Raw genomic sequence first — 25,996 nt, 5'->3', positions numbered from 1 at the left:
AAATCCTAATGGTATCTAAGTCTGGATTCCAGCTATCCCACAGCCACTGCCAATACAGTCTGTGAGATTTGGCTATGTGACTCAAACACTTTTTCTTTTTCTTGGCTTTAGACTACTCTATGTCATTTGAACCTACCATATCACTTGAATTAGGAGAGCTAAGAATTATGACTTCCTCTCCCCTGTCTCGTGACAGGGCTGGAAATGTTGCAGTGACAGTGGACAATTTAAGAAAGGGCAATAAAGGCATCTCCTCCCAATATCTATACCTGATGTCGCACACTGCTACATTTTATTAAGAATTATTAAAAATTATTAATGTGTGGCAATAAAATATTTTTGTTCAGTTTAAAAAATATATTTCATATGTATTCTGCCAATATAAACAAGCCTAAAAATAAACCTGCAAAGAATTAAAACAGATTAGCAAGCTAAGACAAAAGGGTCTGGCTTGAAACCCACTTTTCCCACCATCTCTCCATCCAGACACAGTTCTCCACAGAAGAATGCTTCTGATGACTGTGCTCGTCAAGATTCAGAACCCCGACTGCTTAGTAAATGTTCTTCAGGATCATAAACAGAGGTATTTCATTTCTTGTAAGTCTCCAATAGCGACAGCTAACTTTAAAATCAAGCACACATCTATTCCCTTGGGTTGTCTAGACTTTTTATTTATTTTGGTATCTCTAAACTCTGACACATATTAAAGATAATTTTTTTGGTTTATGACCTTTGTTCTCCCCCAAGGTTGGAAGGAAAGGCTTAAACAATTTTAACCTAATAGAATTTGAAATTTAGATAGTGAACCAGCTTTTAAACTTCTCACAGAAATGAATCCCTTGGTTGCATTTATATCACAGGCAATTAATTTGGCTGAAACAAATATTCTTTGATGACCATCAAGCATAAAACTTAGTAATTTTAATATGATAGAATTATTATCGACTGGGGAATATTATGCAAAATTGGTATAACCAAGCAAGATCAAAAAGGCTCTCTGATTATAAAACATCAAAGGTTTCAGGCAAGTCCCTCCTCAGAGACAAGCCTAAATACTGGAAAGCCCATTTATACCACTACATTAATGATTTTAGTGATGACGGGCAGAGGTAGAAGGCTGAATTCCAGACTTGCCCTGAATCAATTCCCTGAAGTGCTTAGTTATAGAAATGGCTCACACTCAGGCCCTGCTATTCAAGCAGGAGCACATTGTTTTTACTAATAAATGCGTGGTATTGGGAAAAGCATATGATTTGTAGTTAGTGCCAGTTAGGCCAATTACGAGACACGGAACACTTCTGATTACGGCTCTTGTAAAGATTCAGAACCCTGACTCCAGGTTATTTCAACATTTCTGAACATTCTTCTCATTTGTGAATACATTTTTGTAAAAATTGAAGGGACAGTATATGGAGAAACCATATAAATGTATAACCATAAATTTATAAACCATAAATTTCTGTCTCAATCTTGCTGTTACTGTTAACTAGGCTATATACTTTTTTTCTGAAGTTATAGGTAGAAACAACTTTTAAAACCTTTTACTGGAATTAAATTAGTTAAAACAGTATTCTGGAACTTTATTTTAATAGAAGTCAGTAATTATTTTAAACATACACACATATACACACATAGAATATGTTCAAACAAAGTAGCAAAATCCCTGTTTACAATTTAAGTCTATTCTCAAATACCTGCACAAAATATTTTTGCCAAGCAACTAGTTTAGTCATAGCTAAGGGCAGTGGATGACAGGGCAGATACCAGACCAACAAACAAGAAAGCTTGGGAAGAAGGGCTCCAGAAGGAGATGCTTTGAAGAATAAGGCTTTTGAAAAGCTACAAAATGTTGGGAACCCAGAAGGTTGTGTGTGCACATTTAGAAAAGACAGAAGAAGGCCCTACATGCTCACCATCTTTGCGTTGCACACAAACAGGAAGGGAAGGCTAGGGCAGAGTTGTAACCTTCCTGGCTAAGTATTGAAGGCGTGTCCAAACTCACCAACACAGCTCACCCCACACCGGGAGATTTTATTTCCAGCCATCTAAAGAAATCTTTGTCCAATCACCAGTTGATCACCAGGTTAACGGAACAGAGAATTCAGTGGCCCAAATGATAAAGAATAAAGATTGAGGCTGGCACGGCTGCGGGAGGTCTAGGTTGTCGGCAGCGGCTGCCCTGGGGGGACAGTAGACCGGCTCCAAATGAGAGGCGAGGGGTGGCGGCGGTGACCTTCAGCGCGGCCCAAGGGTGGGAGGCCCGGGGCTGGGCTCGCAGGTCCTCGGGGAGCGGGAGGCCTAGCCCGCCAGAAGGATGGAGGAGCGGGAGGAAGAGGGCGAGGGAGAGAGCCAGGAGCACGCCAGATAACTGGTTCTCCCAGTGGGAGCAGCCGTGCCTGGCCGAGGCCAAGCAGGGTGAGCAGCTACCCCCGGGCCGGGGCGCAGCCCGAGCACCAGCCACAGAAGCCGGGGCACCTCTTCCAGAACTCGGCCACCGCCGTGGCCCGGCTCCACAAAGACCGAGGGTGTCAGCACAAGGACATTCTCTCCCTCCGGGTCCCCTTCCAAAACGCAGCCACCGCAGTCACCACCCTCTACAAAGAGAGCGTGGACACCCAACAGCGAAGTGTTGATACTGGGATTCAGATGGGCTGTCAGCCACGCCATAAGGATGCGTTAGCGTGGGTTAAAAAAAAAGCACAGAACTATTTGTAGAGAAGACTTGATCGGCTTCCTGTGTGGGGAAGTTCCTCCACCAGGAAACTCTAGAGCTCCCCAAGGCTGACGGTAGTGTCCCCTAACCGAGCTACTTCCAGGGAAACTAGCTCATCTGTAGAGACTGATTTGCAACCCTTCCCGGAAGCCATAGCTCTGCATGGTAAAGCTGTTAAAACGTGTTTCTTTGGAAAACGGTTAAGAGTGCACCTGTGGATCCATGTTCATATTTAGGTTTAGGTCCAGATATAAGATCTTTTTATTTTCTCTCCCATTATAGTAGCTACTTGCTCTAGAAATGTTTAAATAGAATGGAAGCTAAGAACATATATGGGCAATTTTTTTAATGTTAGCTATCCCATTCTAAAAAATATTTTCAGAAAGTTAGTTTGAGCTTATTGATTTTACAGTAACATAGTCTTTTGCAGCACTGATTAGAATTTATTGCTTTACACTTATATTGTACACGTTTTCTTACTCTTCTGAGGCAAAGAGGAAGTTCTTGTGTTTTAAGAATTCCACCAGAGTAATCGTTTCCTGGAGGAGCCTGGTCAATGACAGGCGGTAAGGCAGGCAGTTGTTGGGATAGCTCTCATGGGAACTACTTTTGACACCCTAAGTTCATGTGCCTGTAGAAGGTGAGAGTTGATGACCCCAGTGGGAGTGGATAGATGGAAGAATAATCGACTTCCCTTATGTCTATTGTCCCTTAGGTCCTTGGCTTTGTTAGTCAGACTGTCAGAGGACAGGTCCACTTCATTGATTATTGCTACCATCTCCCCAGGCCAGACCTGCCATAAAAAAGGCATTCTTGGCCACGGGGTTTTAAGTATTGCTGGAGAAGCCTGGGTACCTACGGAGTCAATGAGTCTGGTGTTGCTTGTTCTCTAATATAGACTTTCAAACAGAAGTAGGAGAAATACTTCTATAGGACATTTAACACTGCTAGAAAAATAAAACAACAAAATAATAAGACTTGGTTGAAGCCAAGGTGAAACATGGATTGTGCCAGTGACTAAGCATATAGAAGTGATTAGTGAGTCCTGTTAAAAGTTAACATTTGGGCCACAGTGTAGGTCATTAAAAAAAACAACGTAAGCTGGTAATAAAAATAGTGAAGTAAGTATACACAGAGGGCTTCTATATCCTTAAAATTTTAATGCTTATAGAGATTCTTGTTCTCTGTGGCAAACTTGATTCTTTATCTTAAAACTAGAACATGGAATTTGAAAAAGTGTTTGTTTTCCCCCACTCATGATTGTGAGTTTGTTTAGGATAAATTAAAAATTAAAAAAACACACATTTATTGCAGGGAAAAAAAGAATAAAGATTGTACAAAATAGTTCAGAAAAGCCAATGAATGAACAATTAACAACTACAATAAGAAGCAACAAAAAGTGAAGGGGGGGGAGGAGAAAATGATTTTCAAATTTGCACTATCAGACTATTCAAATGTAATTTTTTCAACAAAAATTACAAGGCATGTAATAAAACAAGAAATTATACACCATACAAAATTTAAAAAGAAAGAAACTCTCCCCAAAGAAGCACAGACATTGGACTTACTAGACAAAAACTTAAAATATAGTTATTTTAAATATGTTCAAAAACTAAATAAAACCATGCCCAATCAAGGAAAGAAAATCATGATAGCTCATCAAATTGAGAAATAGGTATACACTAACAATGAACAATCGGAAAAGAAAATTAAGAAAATAATTCCATTTACAATAGCATTGAAAAGAATAAAATACTTAGGAATAATCTAATCAAGATGATGAAAGACTTATACACTGAAAACTATCAAACATTGCTGAAACAAATTAAAGAAGATACAAATAAATGAAAAGGCAGGACATGTTCATGGATTGAAAACTTAATACTGTTAAGATGTCCACATTGCTCTAGCTGGTTTGGCTCAGTGGATAGAGCGTTGGCCTGCAGACTGAAGAGTCCCGGGTTCACTTCTGGTCAAGGGCACATGCCTGGGTTGTGGGCTTGATCCCCAGAAGGAGGCAGCCAATCAATGATTCTCAGTCATCACTGATGTTTCTAAATCTCTCTCCCTCTCTCTTCTTCTCTGAAATCAATTAAAAATATATATATGTTTTTAAAATGATGTCCAAATTACCCAAAGTGATCTACAGACTCAATGCAATCCCTCTCAAAATCCCAATAACATGTTTTGCAAAAACAGAAAATTTATCCTATGTTCACAGATGACAAGATTTTATATATAGAAAACCCTAAAGAATCCACAAAATAATTCTTATAGCTAGTAAATGAGTCAGCAAGATTGTAGGATACAAGATCAACATAAAGATCAGTTGTATTTCTACATGCTAGCAACAAGCAATCCTAAAATGTAAATAAGAAAACAATTCATTTACTAAGGAATTAAAAAGAAAACTATTTAAAAATAAATTTGACCAAGAAGCTAACCAAGTTTAAAAATAAATTTAACCAAGCCTTGGGTACTGTAAACTACAAAATATTGTTGAAATTCTTTAAATAAATGAAAAGACATTCCTTGTTCATTAATTGTAAGACTTAATATTTGAAGATAATCTGCAAATCCACAAATTCAGTGCAATCCCTATTAAATGGCAAAATTCCTTTTTTACAGAAATGGACAAACTGATCCTAAAAAATTCAGGGACCCAGAATAGCCAAAACAAACTTTAAAAAGAAAAACAAAGTTGGAGGACTCACATTTTTCAATTTCAAGGCATTCTATAGTAGAGAATCAAAACAGTATAGTATTAGTCTAAGAAGAGACATGTAGGTCAATGGGATATAATTGAGTATCCAGAATAGAATCCATAGAATTGATTTCAACAAGGGTGCTAAGATCATTTAATGAGGAAAGAATAGTTTTTAAAAAATGGAGCTTGGATAACTGGATACCCACCAGCATAAAGAAGAGTTTAGAATCTTACATCAAACAGTACACAAAAATTAACTAAAAATAAATGTAAGACCTAAATATAAAGGCTAAAACTATAAAATTCTTAAAAGGAAGTAGCGCTGTAAATCTTTGTGACACTGGGTTAGGCAACAGTTTCTTAAACATGACATTGAAAGCATAAGCAACCAAAGAAAAAAGTACACTGAACATCATCAAACTTAAATTGTGCGCATTGAAGGAAGCTTATTAAGTCAGGGAAAAGATGGCGCACAAAATGGAATAAAAAATATTTGCAAATAATATATCTGAGTAGGGTCTAATGTCTAGAATATATAAAGAACTCTTACAACTTAACAAGAACAAACAATGTGATTTAAAAATGGGCAGATTTTCTGAACAGACATTTCTTTAAAGAATATATGCAAATGACCAATAAGCACATAAAAAGATGCTCATCAGGGAAATGAAAATCAAACAATAAGCTAACTACCTCACACTCACTAGGATGATAAAAACAACAACAGGAAACAAAAATTGTTGGCAATGATATGGATAAACTGAAACTCTCATACATCACTGGTGGTAATGTAAAATGGTGCAACTGCTATGAAAAATAAGTTGGCAGTTCCTAAAAACTTGGACATAGAGTTAACATATTAGCCAGCAATTCCATTTCTAGAAAAATAAAAGCATACATCTATGCAAAAATCTGTACATGAGTGATCATAGAAGCATTATTCATAATAGCCACAATGTAAAAATAACCTTGGTGTCCATCAGTGAATGAATAAATATAATGTGGTATATCCATATAATGAAATATTTTCAGCCCTAAAAAGGACTGAAGTACTAATACATGCTATAACATGAATAAATCTTGAAAACATTATGCTAAATGAAAGAAGCCAGACATAACATACCACATATTGTATGATTTCATTGAGTTGAAATGTTCAGAATAAGCAAATCCTTTGGCATAGATAGATTAGTAGTCTGGAGGCAGGGATGAATGGGAGTGACTGCTAATGAATACAAGATTACTTTTGGGGGTGATAAAAATATGCTAAAATTTGATAGTAGTGATGGTTGCACCACTTTGTAAATATACAAAAAATTACTGAATTGAATGCTTTAATATTATTAAACAATAAATTTTGTTATGTATTATCTCAATTTAAAAATTCTAATATTATGTTTAAAAATTAAACATTAAAGCTAAATGTGCATGGCTGTAAAAAAAAAAAAAAAGAAGGAACTCTTACCCTTTGCAACAGCATGGATGGATCTGGAGATTATTATGCTAAGTGAAATAAGCTGGTCAGAGACAGGCATATACCATATGATTTCACTTATATGTGGAATCTAATGAACAAAATAAACTGATGAATAAAATAGAACCAGAGCATGGATACATGAGACAGACTGATGGAGATCAGGGGGGCAAGGAGTGACTGGATAAAAGAAGATGAAGGGAGTAGCCAAAGAACATATATGCATAGCCCATGGACACAGACAACAGAGTGGTGAAGGCCAGTGGAAGGGTGGCGGGGCTGGGTACAGGTGGGCAAAGGCGGGGGGAATGAGAGACATCTATAATAGTGTCAATAATAAAAAACTTCAAATAAAAATAAAATGGTTGTCTAATATTAATGAGATGGAAATGTGTATGTTCTGAAATTCTTTTATAGTATGGTTGCAAAGGTAGCACATTATGGACTAGAGGTTTTACTAAATACTTCTTTATATACCTTTACATGACAATTGTTATAGAAACTATACATCCATATCTATCATTTTTTATATTAGTTCTTTATTTATGCCCTGTCTTATCCCCAAGATTTAAGAAAGCCTCAAGAAGTAATAGACCTTATTGTGTTTGATTCAGTTATCCATCAGACACTCATTGGTAGAGAAGAGTTTGAATTGTAGTTTATGTTTAAATGTTACAGAAATGAGTCTAAGAATATTAGCATTACCCTATTCAAACACAATAACAGTATAATAGGCAGAATCATGTTAGAAGGCTTTTGTATTTTTGTGACAAAACATTATTATCAAGAAGTCACAACATTTCTGGAAAAGGACTCTATCGATGAGAATTAATCTAAGGACCAGCATTTGCTTAATTAAGTGTAACCAGTCATATGAATTAAATTTTTCTACTATAATAATGCGAAAGAACATATTTTCAAAATGTTATTTCACAAGGTCATTACAATTCATATTACAGACATTGAACATTTGAACATCTTGGATTCTTACAAGTCTCCTGGGAATATGTCCTCCTCAACCAAAAAAATCATATGAGCAACTCAATACAACTATTGCAAGATCCCTCTTTCTCCATGGTGAATCTTATCCAAAGTTACTTGCTTAGTTTCAATTACTTTATACACTCAAGCAGAAGCTAAAACAGATGCTACTGTACATATAATTAGCCTTTTGTAAAAGATCCTGTGGCTTCTCCCCTTTATCAGACTTCTTGCTCATTGCCTGATTCCTCAAACACATCAGGTGACTGATTGCTAGGCAACTAAGCAATACCATCCAGAGAATTCTCCTACCCATCTCAACAGATGCCATCACATTTAGATACAAGGGTTCAAAGCTTCAGAATTTGTTTATGTGACCCAATAAGTCGGTGTCATCTGGTGGTGCATTTGTGATGAGTAAAACATAAAGGTGGATGGATCACATCAAAAATGCTCATATTGAGACACTTTAATATGGCACTTCATAATTATATGGTACAGTCTACAAATAAAAAATTTTGGAAAACATGTAAATAAAATGTAGCATTTAAAAAATTTTATCTTTATTGTCGAAAGTGAAGCATTTTAAAAACCTCTTCACTGCTGACACAAAAGCTAAACCAAGGTAGGTTTTTGCCTTACTTACAAAGGTTTTATTTTAGATAAATATTGTGTTCTGTTAATACTTCCTGTGGTAAATAAAAGCATTTTTAAAACATGGTATCAGCTTTAAAGACCTCAAAATGTTTTCATAAAATTGTGATTTTTCCTGACTGCTCCTAAATCTATCAAATTTAGCTGCTACCTCTGATTTGATTTTACTGTTTATTTAATCTAGGATCACCTTCTGTGCACAGTTAATCAACTATTTTACAGTTGTTTTGGATAAGTCAGGTCTCTTTATATCTATCAACTGATGTTCAGATCAAAGAGAATTAAATAAAAATGTGTTTGGGGAGTCTTCTTTTGGTAAGTTATTATAGCAATCCTCTACAAAAGATTGTTAGGATCTGTTAAGTATGAAAGAATCCTTTTCTACATCAAATAAGCAACCATAAAATATATTAAATGATGACATCTGAGAGAAAGATGACAAGGTCAGTATTTAATTTTTCTTCCTTTAGGATTCCTTCCCATATCATAAGGAGTGTGTTTGTAAAGCACTTGGTTGTCTCAAATATCTAGGTTTCAACTCAACTAAAAGTTACCCAAGTTAGATGAGTGAAGTTTGGACTTTTTCAAAAGAGGGGATAAAGTCAGTAGTGCCCCACTGTGAAGAGCTGACTTTTAATCACAAAGAATGAATTAACCAGATCTGGAAACCTTATGTAGGTGCAAAACAAGAAGAAAAAAAAAGCATATTAAAAGGAAAGTAGAAATTACTTTCTGGTTGAACAAAGACTAAGTTACTAATTACATATTTACTATGAAAAATGACTGCGATGACTAACACTTGCCTAATAAGGGCAAGGTGCAATGCTAGTTGATTTATATTTTAAAAATTTCCTTGAAACAGCCATATTTTATGTTTGTATCTTATTCTAGGAAAGAAAAAACGGAAGTTGGGTGAGGCGAATACCTCGGGATTAGAATCATGGTCTGTGACTCACAAATCAGTAGTTTTGCATCTACACTTATAACCTCACTAGAGGCCCAGCACACGATTAAATCATGCGCATGTAGGGTCCCCTAGACCAGTGCTCGGCAAACTCATTAGTCAGCAGAGCCAAATATCAACAGTACAACGATTGAAATTTCTTTTGAGAGCCAAATTTTTTAAACTTAAACTTCTTCTAACGCCACTTCTTCAAAATAGAATCACCGTGGTATTTTGTGGAAGAGCCACACTCAAGGGGCCAAAGAGTCGCATGTGGCTCACGAGCCTCAGTTTGCCGACCACTGCCCTAGACCTAGCCTGCCATCAGAGCCATGTCCGTCGTCTTGCAATGCCTCGCACACTCCACGGACACTCTGCAGCCTACACTGCCGGCACCCTGTGAGGCTCCACCGATACTGCCCTGCCAGCGCCCGAGGAGGGGTGGGGGAGTGGGGGGAGGGCTGGAGAGGTGCTCCATGCACCTCATGGTGACCAGTTATTTGGTCGTTTCAGTCGTGATGCCTCTTGGCCTTTTTATATTTATAACCTGATAGGCCAGAACATGCACTTTAGGAATTCTTATGGATGAGCTTCTCCTTTTATTTAAAAACTAAAACAATGTGGCATTTTTTCAATGTTTACTATAATCTAGGTGGGAGAGAAGTTAAATTGCATATTACAGCAGCCACCGGAGTTAATCAGGCATCACCACCATATCAAAACATACTAAAATACTCTGAAAACTAACATATTGCTCATATCAAGGGCTTCTTGCTTCTCTGTAAATAGGTTCACGAAGGGAAAATCAAATCGGAGACAATCAAAATAAACTCCAACAGCCAAGCAATCTCATGAAATCATAAACCTGACTGTGCACATTGTGCCTGTGGTTTTGTGCCACCATATTCAAATCTTGTTTGTATTCCTAACAAAAGTTACTTCAGGGAGCTGAGATCACTTCTTTTCTGACTATATCCCCATCAATATTACAGAGTTTATGAAGCCTCTATAGAAAACATATGAATTCAGTTTCTTCAAGATACACCCACCTTGATTTAAAAGTGTTTGCATTATCATACATATTCATTGAATTAATAAGTCTGCATTGGAAGATTACCTAGATTTAAAAATTGCTGATTCTTTGGGAAAGCCAGAGTTAAAATTATTCCTCCTGGGGTTGTTCTTTCAGTAAATCAACCACTGAAAGCACTTCCAAACAAAGCTTTCTTTTTTTTCTCTTTCTATACAAAACCTGATGTAAGCTGTAACTAGAATAGTGATGATCTACATTGAAATGGGGAAGAAAAAAATGCTCAACTGATTTTCTAAAGAGCATTTTCTTACAATCAAAGAAAATCATTATCATGTGACTTTACTTTTACAGTCATATGGGCTCATCATAAATCTCCAGAATCCTATTCATTCAGAGTGAATGCAGTTACTTCTGAATTTTGTGACACTTCTAAGGTACCATGGGAAAAAGCATTAAAACAGTGGTTCTCAACCATTCTAATGCAGCAACCCTTTAATACAGTTCGTCATGTTGTGGTGACCCCCAACCATAAAATTATTTTCGTTGCTACTCCATAACTGTAATTTTGCTACTGTTAATGAATCGTAATGTAAATATCTGTTTTCCGATGGTCTGAGGCAACCCTGCTAGCAGTTCTCAACCCGCCTAAGACCATCGGAAAACACAGATATTTACATTATGATTCATAACAGTAGCAAAATTACAGTTATGAAGTAGCAACGAAAATAATTTTATGGTTGGGGGTCACCACAACATGAGGAACTGTATTAAAGTGTCGCGGCATTAGAAAGGTTGAGAACCACTGCTTTAAAATAAGGAAAAAATTTAAGGTGCAGTGTAAGAACATATATAAAAAAGCTGTCCTTTACAGGTCACAGCCAGACATTTGTTATTACTATATGGGATTTGATTGACATGCATTTGATAGATATTGAGAATATTTTAGTCCAATTAATTCTGCAAAAATTCATCAATAGCTATCATTTTAAACTAGATTTCAAAGTAGGTAGGCTAATTGGCTTATATTTGCAAGCAGTGAATCAGATTGTGTGTTTCAAAAGAGCACACATTTAAAATAAATGAAAACAATAATTGAGAAAAATGGCGGCGGAATAGACAGACGTGTTCCGAGCCTTGTCCCGGAGCAGAAAGAAAGAACAGCTGAGGGTCGCACTAGGAGTGTTTGTTGGCAAGTTGGGGGACAGCTGAACTCCAGAAGAAGGTGGGAGACTGCTAGACTGGGTTCCCCTGACCTGGCAGCCCCCACTGCAGCTGGGTCCCCTCCTGGAGCTGCGGGCTTGGACGCAGAGTCGCCGCCATCTGGAACGGGAAAGTGGAGCTTATCGGAAGCCTGAGAATCCACAACTGCGGCACCCACGGAACAGCTGCGAGCCCCAGAACAACGCTCCCCAATTGGCGCAAACACACGGGTTCAGAGGAGCTCTACACTCCACCACGGAAAGGTCAGATTTCGCCTGGGATAAGGTGAGGTCTCTGGTCCCAGCGCGAGAGAGGAACATGCGTTTTGCGGGAGCTGGAGGACCAGGGAAGTCTGTGCCTAGAAAAATCCGTGGCTGTTGGGGCTGGCGTGATCTGTGAATGTGGAAGGGGGTCCTCAGAGCTGCTAACAGAAGGGCTCTCTAAAAAGCAACCCATTTTGATCTGACGTGCAGGGACACCCTAAGAATTTCAGGGGTGTGCTAGACTTACGCGCAGCAACAGAGTGCGCACACTTGGGCTTTTTCCTCTAGAAATTCTTGCTTCTGATTACTAAGCCCAACACATAGGATCACCCAGTTGGGGACACCCTGGGAGACTGCAGGGGAAAGTTGTTTTTCTGGAACCTGGGGATTGGAGCGGAGAGTGACCATCAGAGAGCCAGCTCTGAGGCAGCTCAGGGGCTGAATCACAAATTGACTCTTGTGTAATCAAAAATAAAGGAATACGAATTAAGACACACCACCTGCTTAAAATCAGGACTGGCTTACATCACTGAAGAGCAGTGGAACGCAGGGAACCACAATACTGTCCGGACTGAGAAACAGGCGTGCCAAACAGAACAACAGAGGAAGTGAATGACCTTCACTACTCCACATTTTATTTTTATTTTTTATTTTTTTATTTTCATTTTTTGCATCTTTTACTCAAGAAACTATTTTTTTTCTTTTTTCCTCACTTGATTTTACCTTTTTAATTATTACATTTTTATTTTCAATCCGTATTATTACTACTGCTATTTTATCTTTTTTTTTTTTTTTAGTGTCATTTTATTTTCTCTTCATTTTGTTTTGGGATTAATGTTCTACATTTTATTTTTATCTTTCCTTTAGCATCATTTTACTCTATCTCAACTCTACCTTTATGCCATCACTCTCTTCCTCACTTTTCCCTTTTCGGTGTCCTGTTTATCTTATCCCTTTCCTGCTTTAGATTTTCGCTATTCTTTCTGTTTACCCCCTATTAAAATTTCACCCTACTTATATATCTAATCTCCAATCCCCTGCTCCAAGTCCATACACACCTCTCTCTTCTCTGTCTTAACTATCCAAAAAATTGTTTTTCTCTCTGTCCTTTTGTTGTTGTTCACTTGAATGTAGATTATATCGAATTTTTATGCTTTTTTGTGAGATTGTTTTGCTTATTCTTCTTTTGTTTATTTTTTTGTTTGTTTAGTGCTTCTATTTTCCCTTGCCTCACTCAATATTAGTTGGTGTTGTCATTTGTATTAATCCCCAGGTACTTGTTGCTGGCATTTGCTGGGATAAGTGATTGTTCTATTGGAGTTTTATCCCCAATATATATAGTCTGTTTCCCTTTCTCTCTTAGTCTCTTTCTTATCTCTCTTATTTTTTTTTCTTTTTTTCCCTTTTCCCAATTTCATTTTGACACTCCTTTTTTTTTTCTTCCTCTTCTTTCTTTTTTTTCCCTCTTCTTCTTTCCCTCCTATCCCCTAATTTGCCTTTCTCTGGTGGTCACCTTTATTGAAGGTTATTAATATCGTGAATACATTTCTGTTCAGTGCCTTGTGTGTTGTACCTGGTAGTGCTGTATTTTGTGCCTTTAAATCAACGCAGGAGAGAGAGAACTACATAACCAGACACCCAGAGAAGAGAGACCATGGGGAGACAAAGACACAGCCCGCATATGAAAGAAAAGCAGGCATCACCAGAAAAGGAAGTAAACGAAATGGAGGCAAGCAACCTTCCAGAAAAAGAATTCAGAGAAATGGTCATAAGGTGGCTGAAAAGAATGGAAGACAAATTCGACAATATGAGCAAGAACCAAGAGAAAATGAAGAAGAACCAAGAAGAAATGAAAAATGACATAGCTGCTGTAAAGAACTCAATAGAAAGCATCAAGAGTAGACTAGAAGAAGCAGAAGACCACATCAGTGAGCTAGAAGACAAGATGGGAAAAAATACCCAAGTAGAGCAACTTCTAGGAAAAAAATTAAAAGGCAGGAGGAGAGCCTAAGGGAACTTTGGGACAACACGAAACAAAACAACATCCGCATAATAGGGGTTCCAGAAGGAAAGGAAGCTGAGCAAGGAATAGAAAACCTCTTTGAAGAAATAATGACAGAAAATTTCCCTGATATAGAGAAGAAAAAACCCACACAAATCCAAGAAGCTCACAGAGTCCCAAGCAAAATGAACCCCAAAAGACCGACGCCAAGGCACATTATAATTAAATTGGCAAACACCAACGACAAAGTAAGAATCTTAAAAGCGGCAAGAGAGAGACAGAAAGTTACCTACAAAGGAACCCCCATCAGACTAGCAACTGATTTCTCAACAGAAACTCATCAGGCCAGAAGGGAATGGAATGAAATATACAGAGTCCTGCAAAGGAAGGGTCTGAATCCAAGAATACTGTACCCAGCAAGGCTGTACCCATCAAAATTGAAGGTGAAATCAGGAGCTTCACAGACAAAAAAGGACTAAGGAAATTTATTACCACCAAACCAGCAATACAAGAAATGCTAAAGGGTCTGCTGTAAAAAAAAGAAATAGGAAGCGAAAAAGGAACACAGGTGTAAAGAATAGGAATGGCGACAAATAAGTACCTATCAATAATAACTTTAAATGTAAACAGATTAAATGCCCCAATCAAAAGACACAGGGTAACAGATTGGATAAGAAAACATGACCCATATATCTGCTGTCTACAAGAAACCCACCTCAGAAAAAAAGACGCACACAGACTGAGGGTGAAGGGATGGAAAAAGGTTTTCCAGGCAAATGGAACTGAAAAATAAAGCTGGGGTAGCAATACTTATATCTGACAAATTAGATATCAAACTGAAGGACATAACAAGAGATAAGGAAGGCCACTTCATAATACTAAAGGGAGCAACCCAACAAGAAGAAATAACTCTGGTAAACATATATGCACCCAATACAGGAGCACCCAAATACATAAAAAAACTCCTGGAGGATACCAAGGGAGAGATTGACAGCAATACAATCATAGTAGGAGACTTTAATATTCCACTATCACCATTGGACAAATCCTCTGAACGAAAAATGAGCAAAGAAACATCAATCCTAAATGACTCACTAGACCAGATGGAATTAATTGACATCTTCAGAACATTTCACCCCAAAGCCACAGAATATACATTCTTCTCAAGTGCACATGGGTCATTTTCAAAGATAGACCATATGTTGGGACATAGGCAAAGTCTCTTCAAATTCAAGAAGATAGAAATCATATCGAGCATCTTCTCAGTGGCATAAAACTGGAAATCAACTACAATAAAAACAACCCAAAAATATCAAACACATGGAGGCTAAACAGCATGCTATTAAACCATGACAAGGTAACCAGAGAGATCAAAGAAGAAATAAAAAACATCATGGCAACAAATGACAATGAAAACACTACAATCCAAAATCTATGGGACACAGCGAAAGCAGTCTTGAGAGGGAAGTTCATAGCTCTACAAGCCCACTGCAAAAAACAAGAAACAATGGTAATAAATTACCTAACCCAACAACTCAAAGAGTTAGAAAAAGAGCAACAAGAAAAGCCCAGTGTAAGCAGAAGGAAGGAAATAATAAAGAGCAGAGTGGAGATAAACGACATAGAGACCAAAGAAACAATACAAAAGATCAATAAAACCAAGAGCTGGTTCTTTGAAAGGATAAACAAGATTGATGAACCTCTAGCCAGGCTCACCAAGAAGCAAATAGAGAGGACCCAAATAAACAAAATCAGAAATGAAAGAGGTGAAATAACAACAGATCCCGCCGAAATACAAAGGATTGTTTAAAAATACTATGAACAACTCTATTCCAACAAACTGGACAACCTGGAGGAAATGGACATATTCCTAGAAAAATATAACCTTCCAAAACTCAATCAAGAAGAATCTAAACAGCTCAATATGCCAGTAACTATGGAAGAAATTGAAGCAGTCATCAAAGAGCTTCCGGCAAACAAAAGCCCGGGGCCAGATGGCTTCACAGGAGAGTTTTACCAAACATTCAAGGAAGAACTAAAACCTATCCTCCTCAGACTATTCCAAAAAATTCAAGAGGAAGGAACACTTCCAAGCTCCTTCTATGAAGCCAGCATCACCCTAATACCAAAACCAGATAAAGACAACACAATGAAGGAGAATTACAGGCCAATATCCCTCATGAACATAGATGCCAAAATCCTCAACAAAATTCTAGCAAATCGGATCCAGCAGTACATCAGAAAGATCATACACCGTGACCAAGTAGGGTTTATCCCAGGAATGCAAGGATGGTACAATATCCGCAAATCAATAAATGTGATACATCACATAAACAAATTGAGAGATAAAAATCACATAGTCATATCAATTGATGCAGAAAAAGCATTTGACAAAATCCAACACCCTTTCTTGATAAAAACTCCCAACAAGGTGGGAATAGAAGGATCATACCTCAATATAATAAAAGCTATATATGATAAACCCACAGCTAACATCATACTCAATGGGCAAAAAACTAAAACCATTTCCTCTAAGAACAGGAACAAGACAAGGATGCCCACTCTCACCACTCCTGTTTGACATTAGCCATTGCAATTAGACAAGAAGAAGAAATAAAAGGCATCCAAATTGGAAAAGAAGAAGTACAGCTGTCCTTATTTGCAGATGACATGATATTGTACATAAAAAACGCATAAAAAAACTATTAGACTTAATAAATGAATTCGGCAATGCAGAGGATACAAAATTAACGCCAAGAAATCTATGGCATTTCTATACACCAACAGTGAACTTACAGAAAGAGAGACTAAAAAAGCAATCCCATTTTCCATCGCACCAAAAAAATTAAGATACTTAGGAATAAACCTAACCAAGGAGGTAAAAGACCTATATGCGGAAAACTACAGGACACTGAAAAAAGAGATAGAGGAACATGTAAACAGATGGAAGAACATACCATGTTCATGGATTGGTAGAATCAACATCATCAAAATGTCCATACTACCCAAAGCAATCTATAGATTCAATGCACTCCCCATTAAAATACCAACGGCATATTTCACAGACCTAGAAAGAACTCTCCAAAAATTCATCTGGAATAAAAAAAGACCCCGAATAGCCACAGCAATCCTGAGAACGAAGAATAAAGTAGGAGGGATCTCAATACCAGATTTCAAGCTGTATTACAAAGCCACTGTCCTCAAAACAGCCTGGTACTGGCACAAGAACAGACATATAGATCAATGGAATAGAATAGAGAATCCAGATATCGACCCAAACCAATATGCGCAATTAATATTTGACAAAGGAGGCATGAGCATACAATGGAGTCAAGACAGTCTCTTCAATAAATGGTGTTGGGAAAATTGGACAGATACATGCAAAAAAATAAAACTAGATCACCAACTTATACCATACACAAAAATAAACTCAAAATGGATACAGGACTTAAATATAAGACGGGAAACCATTAAAATACTAGAGGAATCCACAGGCAGCAAAATCTCAGACATATGCCAAAAGAACTTTTTCACTGATACTGCCCCTAGGGCAATGGAAGCCTAAGAGAAAATAAACAAATGGGACTACATCAAAATAAAAAGCTTTTGCACAGCAAAAGAAACCATCAACAAAACAACAAGAAACCCCACTGTATGGGAGAACATATTTGCAAATGCTATCACTGATAAAGGTTTAATTTCCAACACCTACAGGCAGCTTATACAACTTAATAAAAGGAAGATAAATGATCCAATAAAAAAATGGGCAACGGACCTAAATAGAATCTTTTCGAAAGAAGACAGAAGGAAGGCCAAGAGACACATGAAAACATGCTCAAAGTCACTTATTATCCGAGAGATGCAAATCAAAACGACAATGCGATACCATCTCACACCTGTCAGAATGGCTATCATCAACAAATCAACAAACGACAAGTGTTGGCGAGGATGCGGAGAAAAAGGAACCCTCGTGCACTGCTGGTGGGAATGCAGACTGGTGCAGCCACTGTGGAGAACAGTATGGAGTTTCCTCAAAAAACTGAAAATGGAACTCCCATTTGACCCAGTAATCCCACTCCTAGGAATATATCCTAAGAAACCAGAAACACCAATCAGAAAGGATATATGCACCCCTATGTTCATAGCAGCACAATTTACAATAGCTAAGATTTGGAAACAGCCTAGGTGCCCGTCAGCAGATGACTGGATCAGAAAACTATGGTACATCTACACAATGGAATACCATGCTGCCATAAAAAAGAAGGAATTACTACCATTTGTAGGCACCTGGATGGAATTAGAGAACATTATGCTAAGTGAAATAAGCCAGTCAATGAAAGAAAAATACCACATGATCTCACTCATTTGGGGGTAATGAAAAACATTATAAACTGATGAACAAAAAGATAGATATAGAGGCAGTAAAGCATCAAACAGACTATCAAATTACAGCGGTAAGGTTAGGGAGAGGTGGGGGAAATAAGAGATCAACTGAAGGACCTGTATGCATGCATATAAGAGTAACCAACGGATGCAAAACATTGGGGGGTGAGGGCATGTATGGGAGTGGGGTGGGGGGGGCAATGGTAAGATATGTACACATATAATACCTTAATAAAAAAAATTTTGAAAAAAAAATAAAATAAATGAAAACAAAAAACAAACAAAAAAAGAGCACACATTTAATAAATATATTTAAAAATATGTATAGGAAAATACATTGAGTAAATTTGCATAATTCTGGACTTTGCTATCAAATTGGAGTTACAAGGGGGGCACTTAAAAGAGGAGATACTTACAAGAGATAAGATAGGAAGTGGTCTTGGAGTCTAGAGTATCTAGATAAACCCAAACACTGTACTGTTCTTTTGGCAATTAATCATGTACTGCCCATAATATTTCTAGGCTGTTTTATTGAACTTTGATTTAGTTCATGTGTTTTTTAATTGTTTCTATTTTTTGCTTGTAAAAGTTAGGGAGGCAATAGGCTGTTAAAATAAAAAGAACAAGCTCTATTGTAAGACTGGGCAGAAATGCCCGTTCTATTACTTAATAACTGTGTGATCTTGGATAAGTTCATTGAAATCTTTAGGTCTTAGTTTGCTTTGAGGTTGAATAGGGATAATAGCTACATCTACTAAATAGGGTTTTTGTGATGATTAAATTTTATAATATATATATACACATATATATTCATTCCTTGGCACAGTGTCAGACACCAAACAACATATGTTATTGTGCTGATGGTCTCAAAATTATGAGCAGTAATAATAGTATTGTCCCTGTTTCCAATAAGCTATAAGCATATTGGAAACAGGGATTTCTTTCTAATCAATCCACCCTCAAACTTATTGCACATAATAGAAACTCCAAAAAGTTTGATTTATTGAGTCCAGTAATATTGCTATTATAACTCTTCAGAAGCAAGAACTACAAGCCAATCATAAAATACGAGGGCAAAGAGATATCTGCTTAAGTAATATTAATTAGGATACTCCCAGCAGCAATTCATTCTGGATAAAACTTTGGAACTTGATATGACCAAACCAAGAAGTCAAATAGCCCCTGAGAGAAACAAATGTTTTGAGAGTATTTTAATTTATCTCATTTAGTTCAAGATTTCTTGCTTAGGGATTTCATCACTGACCATGTTTTTAGCACATTTTCAAATTTATAGTAAGTAACATTTCAATACTCAATAAAAAATTACATTTTATGTACAGAAGGCATTTTATATAGTTAAAGATTGATAGTTAACTTCTACCATTATTTTGAAGTAAAATAACAAATCAGGTATGTATAAAGTTCAGAATACATCTACAGACCATGTGTGATACAATACTAGAAAATACAAAGAATTATTGATGAATTTAAGTTTTGGAAATGAAGAAAATACATAACGTTTGGTATGTTTTCTATACCAGATTTATTTGCAAAAATGTTTAAAGTTGATCCTTGTCTTCAATCAATTTCAATGTATTTTGGAATCATGGGAGATTACTGAACCTTCAACTAATTCTATTTCATTCTATTTACTCATTCTTGCACTAAACTTCCATGTGTCTAGGGTTCAGAAAGGGGTTCTAAAAAAACACACACAGATTAATAAGATGCCAGCCATGCCTGAGTTCAAGGAATTCACAATTTGTGGAGAAAATAGATGTATAAATATAAAGTAATAACACACTTGTTAAGTACCGAAAGCTGTGTCATATAGGATGGGATATGTGGACTTCTGTCACTAGAGAGGACAAAATGGCAGTGAGCTATCAGTGAAAGCTTTAAAAACAAGGTGGCATTGCCCAGCCAGCATGGCTCAGTGGTTGAGCATTGACCTATGAACCAGCAGGTTACTGTTTGATTCCCTGTCAGGGCACATGCCCAGGTTGCTGGTTCAATCACCAGTAGGGGCATGCAGGAGGCAGCTGATCAATGATTCTCTCTCAACTTTGGTGTTTCTGTCTCTCTCTCTCCCTCTCCCTTCCTCTCTAAAATCAATAAAAATATATTTTAAAATATGAGGTGGCATTTAAATTGTGTTCACACCAACAAACTGGGGGTCTGAGCACTTTCATATGAAAAAATTATGTGAAAAAACAAAATGATGTACATGATTTGGAAGAACTGCATGTAGCATGACACTGATGAGTGCACTTTGACGAAGTAATCAGCAATGAGACTGGTTGCTCAGAGGGAGGACACACTGAAGGGCTTCCCCTGCTTTCTGATGAGAATGAGCAATGTATTTTAAACATGGGATTATATCTGTGTCTTTGAAATATGCCTCTGGAATCATGGTAAGGGATAACTTTGAAAAAAATCTAGTTAGGAAACTATTGCATTAGCTCAGGATGAGAAAAATGATAGATGTTTGAGGTAAGCTCTATAGTAGTTAATGACTGAAGGAAACATACTCTAGAATTTGAAGACAAGGCTAGTTTTATAATGAGTAACTTCAGGGGTGATTATATTATCAATGGTAAATACAAACACATTACAAGTGTTTCTCCAATTTTGACCTTCCAACAACATTTTTCATATATTTTCCTTTTATGTGCTCTAAATACTCAATACACTGCTATAATTTTTGCTTTAAGTATTCAGTTATCATTTAGAGGAACTGAATTTTTTAAAAAACTGTTTTATTTTTACTTCCATTCATGTTGAGCAATATTCATTTCTTTGTGAAAATCCAAACTTCTGTTTAATATCATATTCCTTCTGCCGGAAACACTTCCCTTAACATTTCTTTATACAAGATTTTCAAGCAATGAGTTCTAGTATTTTCAGTACTTTTTTGGCCTGGGAAAATATTATTAATTATTCTCTTATGAAAGTTCTTTTCACTGAGTATAGAATTGTGAGCTCATGGGGGTTTTTCCCTTTCTGTATTTTGACAATATTATTTCAATGTCATCTGGTTGCATAGCTTCTCACACAGTCTGTTTTGATTATTGTTATTCTTCTGCATGTAATATGTCTTTTTTCTCTTAAGGCCTTGAAGTTGTTTGCTTTGCCTTTGGAATTCATTAGTTTCAATATGACATACCATATTAAACACATATGTGTGTTTGACTCTTTTTAAAATTTATCCTGTTTGGTGTCTTCAGAGCTTCCTGGTCTGTGGTTAGGCATGTGACAGTAATTCAGGAAGATTCTGCATAAGTAGTTGTGGAATTAATTAATATTTAAAATTGAAAAAAGGAACCAGTGAAGAGGAAAAGATTAACAACAAGAAGGGAGCCAATGATAAGGATGTAATCAGAAACTAGAGGTAGTAGAAAGGGCTGGGGTACAGAGCACCAGAAAATGGATTATCCCTGACCCTCTCCCTCTGTAACTGGAGTATAGAGGAATAAATTTAAAGATAGTGGGGAAGAAAGTTGAGAGCATTTATGGTGGGTAGCTCCTATTTTTCTTCTGAGATCAGGTCATTTGCTGTGATGTGGGCAGGATATGTGAATGGGAAAGGGCAGGGTATCAAAAGGATGCTATCCAAAGGGCCAAGATCACCCTTGTGTTCTGAGTTACATAAATTCCGCTTAATGAGTGGTAAGCACAAGTTTAAAGAATTATATTCCTATACACTATCCATGAAGCATTAAAAGTAAAACTCTGGAATGAATGGCAATTTTATTTTCATTCTGTCTATAATCTGAAAATTAAAAGCAGTTTATTTTTGTGTTGTCTATCTTGTCTTTAAGTAAAGTTAAATATTCTCAAAGTTTTCAAGCTTAAACACTTTTTTTTAATCACCCCAGGATTACACACACACACACACACTAGAGACACACTAGAGGCCTGATGCACAAAATTCATGCAAGAGTAGGCCTTCCTTCCCAAGCTGCTGGCATGGGCTCCACGGCTGTTGGCAGGCACCTGGGACCCAGGCTTTGGCTTCCTTAGCAGGTCGTCTGGAAAGATGTCCAGAAGGACCTCTGGTATAATTAGCATATGATGCTTTTATTATTATAGATTAGTTGATTTTAGAGAGAGGAAGGGAGAGATAGAAACTTCGATGTAAGTTAGAAACATCAATCAGTTGCCTTTCATATGCATCCTGACCAGGGATTGAACCTGCAGGCCAAGTATGTGCCCTGACCAGGAATAGAACCTGCAACCTTTTTGGTGTATGGGACAATGCTCCAAACAACTGAGCAACCCAGCCAGGACAAACACTGTTGTAACACCAAATGTACTTGCATTCTGTATACAAAGGTTGTCTAAGTTTATGAAATATTTGCTTTACATTGCCTATAAACCATCTTCAAACAAAAAATATAAGTTTAGCTATGAATGGGAGGGAGGATGACAAATTAACTTACTCCATGTCTGAATTCTCCATTTTTCATTCAAGACTGGATTTAGTCAAGACTGGGACTGCCATATAAGGATATCTCAAAATCAATAATTCTGCTTTTCTCTACTTCCAGATCATGTTGGAGTTGTCATATTGGTGCAGCTGCAGAATTTCTGCTTTTCTGTGCCCTCTCTGAAAGCCTTTGGCAGGTGGACACAGAGATAACGGCATTTCCACTCTTGGGAGTCACATTGTTAATATTCCCTGGCAACTATGAATGAATGACTTCATCTTTCAGCCATGCCTGATTCTGCTACAGATATGCAGACCTTGCCTTTGTATAAAGTAAACCCATATGTGATTTAATGAGAAAAATATTAGTAAATCTGTTATATTTGATGTCATTTCAAGAAGATGTCAAGAAATCAGAGATCTGTGGTCATTTGCTTATTAAATGCATATAAAATGGATGTGTTTGCTTTTGAAGTTAAACAATCATGTTGCAAAATAACCTGTGTAAATCTCATCCCTCTTTACTACACCTGCTAACCTGAAAATCAATAGCATTGACTTCCTGACATTTAAAATGGATATGTACATATTTACCAGCCCTAAATCAAGCAAGTATGTAGGTTAAAATAAAGCACACAGGCTCAGTGTAAGTAGGAATAAGCTAATCAATAGGAAACAAAGGTATTTTGGTGGCAGCAAAAAACTCAGACCCAGGAACATAGCACATTACATAAGAATGGAATTTGGTGTCCGATAACAGACAAGCTGAGCAAACTCTTGGCATTAGCAGCCTCTAGCTATGTGATTTAAGTTACTAAACCAGCCTAAAATTCAGTTCCCTCACCTGGTATAAGAACATAATGAGACCTACTCAATATGATGGCTATGTGAATTGAATGAGATAAATTTATGTAGCAGTTGTCTTACATTTACCTCACACACAGTACATATGCTTACTCAACAACTGTTGGTTACCTTTTTGCATTCTCACACTTTGAAAACTTGGTTCAGAGGCCATGACATGTTTACTGAACATATACTTTGCACTACAAATTGAACCAAGAACTCCCTTGCATAATCTGGGTAAAATGGTTCTAGATAAAACTTGTAACTATGTGGGACAACTAAGTTCAGAGAAGTTCAGTAATTCATAAGAGGTCATACACCTAATAGCAAAACTAAGATTCTTGACCTCAAAAACAAAGAGTGAAGTTCAATATAATCTCAGCAATAGATCAACCATATATTTTGGACATTATTAATTTCTATATGGCAACCCTTGTCCTTAAGAAACAGTGAGTGAGAAACCTCAGGGTCTTGCTCTTTAGCACATTCAATCCCACCTGTGCCTTGAGTATGTAAAATCCTCAAAAATTATAAATTGAGCTACCATATGATGCAGCAATCCCTCTTCTGGGTATCTACCCAGAAAATTTGAAAACATTTATATTTATATATATATATATATATATATATATATATATATATATATATATATATATATATATATATATATCCCATAGCCAAGACATGGAAACAACCTGTCTTTTGATGGATAAATAAAGATGTGGTACATATATACAATGGAATATTATTCAGCCATAAAAAGATGAAATATTGCCATTTGTGACAACATGGATAAATTTTGAGAGTATTGTTCTAAATGAAATAAGTTAGATGGAAAAGGACAAGAACCACAGGATGTCACTCATATGTGGGGTATAAAACAAAAAGCAACAAATGAACAAACAAAATGAACATATGAATGACAAAAAAACAAACTCACAGATTCAGACAATAGAATGGTGGTTACCAGAGGGGAAGAGGGTGGGAGGGAGGACAAATAGGGTAGAGGAAGTCAAATACATGGTGACAGAAAGAGACTAGGCTTCAGGTGGTGAGCACACATCAGAGTACTTAGATGTCGTATTATGAAGTTATACACCTGGAATTTATGTAATGTTACTAACCTATGTTACCTCAATAAATTTAATAAAAAAATTAACCAGGCAGTATAGACTATAAGGTAAATCTGAGTATGTCCCAAATTGCATAGACCAGCACTTCAGAGACCATTAAGTCCCAATTTCTCTATCAACTACCATCACTCTTTCTGAATATATGACCAAAATTTGGAAGGACTATGATCCTACTACTAGTGCATATACAAAATATTTCTATTAAAATACCTAACAAAAAATGAGATATAGTATGCAAATGCTTATGTCTCCAACCCTCATGGCTTCTGCTTTTTAATCTAAAAGTGAAGGATATCTGGCTAATTGAGCAGAGCAGATCACAAAATAAAGACTTCACCCCAACAAAACATTCAGCCTGGCAATAACCAGAAATACTCAACACAAATGCTTATTGAAAAGCTGAAAATTCCAGAAAGACACCTTTGTTGTTTATTAGCTAATGACAATAACTACCATTGATTGTGGATTTATTACATGCCAGACACTGTAAATGCACCCAACTACTAAAATGAAACTGATGTTGTAATGCTGTATGACTCCAAAACTGATACTCTCCCAGGAGGCAAGGTCACCTGCACTACTTAGTCATCTAATGAACCGACAGGAAATGCTTCTCATTCACTCTTGACAAGGCCACAACTAACATCTGCATAGACAGTTGATTGTTTTCATTTGTAAGTAATTCTATGATGATATTGCTATGATATATTATGTCATTTCATCTGAAGGTATTCCAATTCTTCTTTTTAAGATAAAGCATCAAGATAATTTGCTCTGGATTCTACTTCACCACACTAAAAGCACAGTGCCATGAATTCATTAACTTCCAGAAATTAAACATAAAAGCCACAATATTCTTCTACTCTTGTATACATATCACTTCCTACATAACCAAATTATAACCATGTCTGTGATGAACATCACCAATATTCGCCAATTACCTACTACTAGAAGAAATAATAAAATCAAGCAAATGCATTCTAACACAAGAAGGAAATTTACTAGAGCATAAAGCAATTATCTAACTTGGCATTTGACCAGAATCCTCAGGTTAACCAGAATTCAATAAGGAAGTTTACCCTTGAAAAATGACCTTGACTTTGTAATCATCTTGGTCTATCTTTAAAGTTTCTGGGGAAATGTACTTGATTTAAAAAACAAATAAAACCCCTCTGAGGTTTCTAATGCTCTGCCAGTGCATTAGAAATAACCCAAACTAACCGCTGTTGGCATTT

The 25,996-nt window shown here is 36.7% G+C and overlaps 1 pseudogene across 1 annotated transcript; it reads left to right on the top strand.

The window, feature by feature from the left end:
* The first annotated feature begins 2,314 nt into the window (after positions 1-2,314).
* Positions 2,315-2,949, top strand: LOC308256690 (HUWE1-associated protein modifying stress responses 1-like; annotated as a pseudogene). The gene has a single exon. The product of its transcript is annotated as an HUWE1-associated protein modifying stress responses 1-like (transcript).
* Positions 2,950-25,996: the final 23,047 nt, after the last annotated feature.

The sequence above is a fragment of the Plecotus auritus genome (assembly GCF_963455305.1).
Source record: "Plecotus auritus genome assembly, chromosome: 8".
In the NCBI taxonomy this organism is placed as follows: Eukaryota; Metazoa; Chordata; class Mammalia; order Chiroptera; family Vespertilionidae; genus Plecotus; species Plecotus auritus.
The sequence above is the reverse complement of the archived record's forward strand: the minus strand, read 5'-3'. Positions and strand labels throughout refer to the sequence as shown.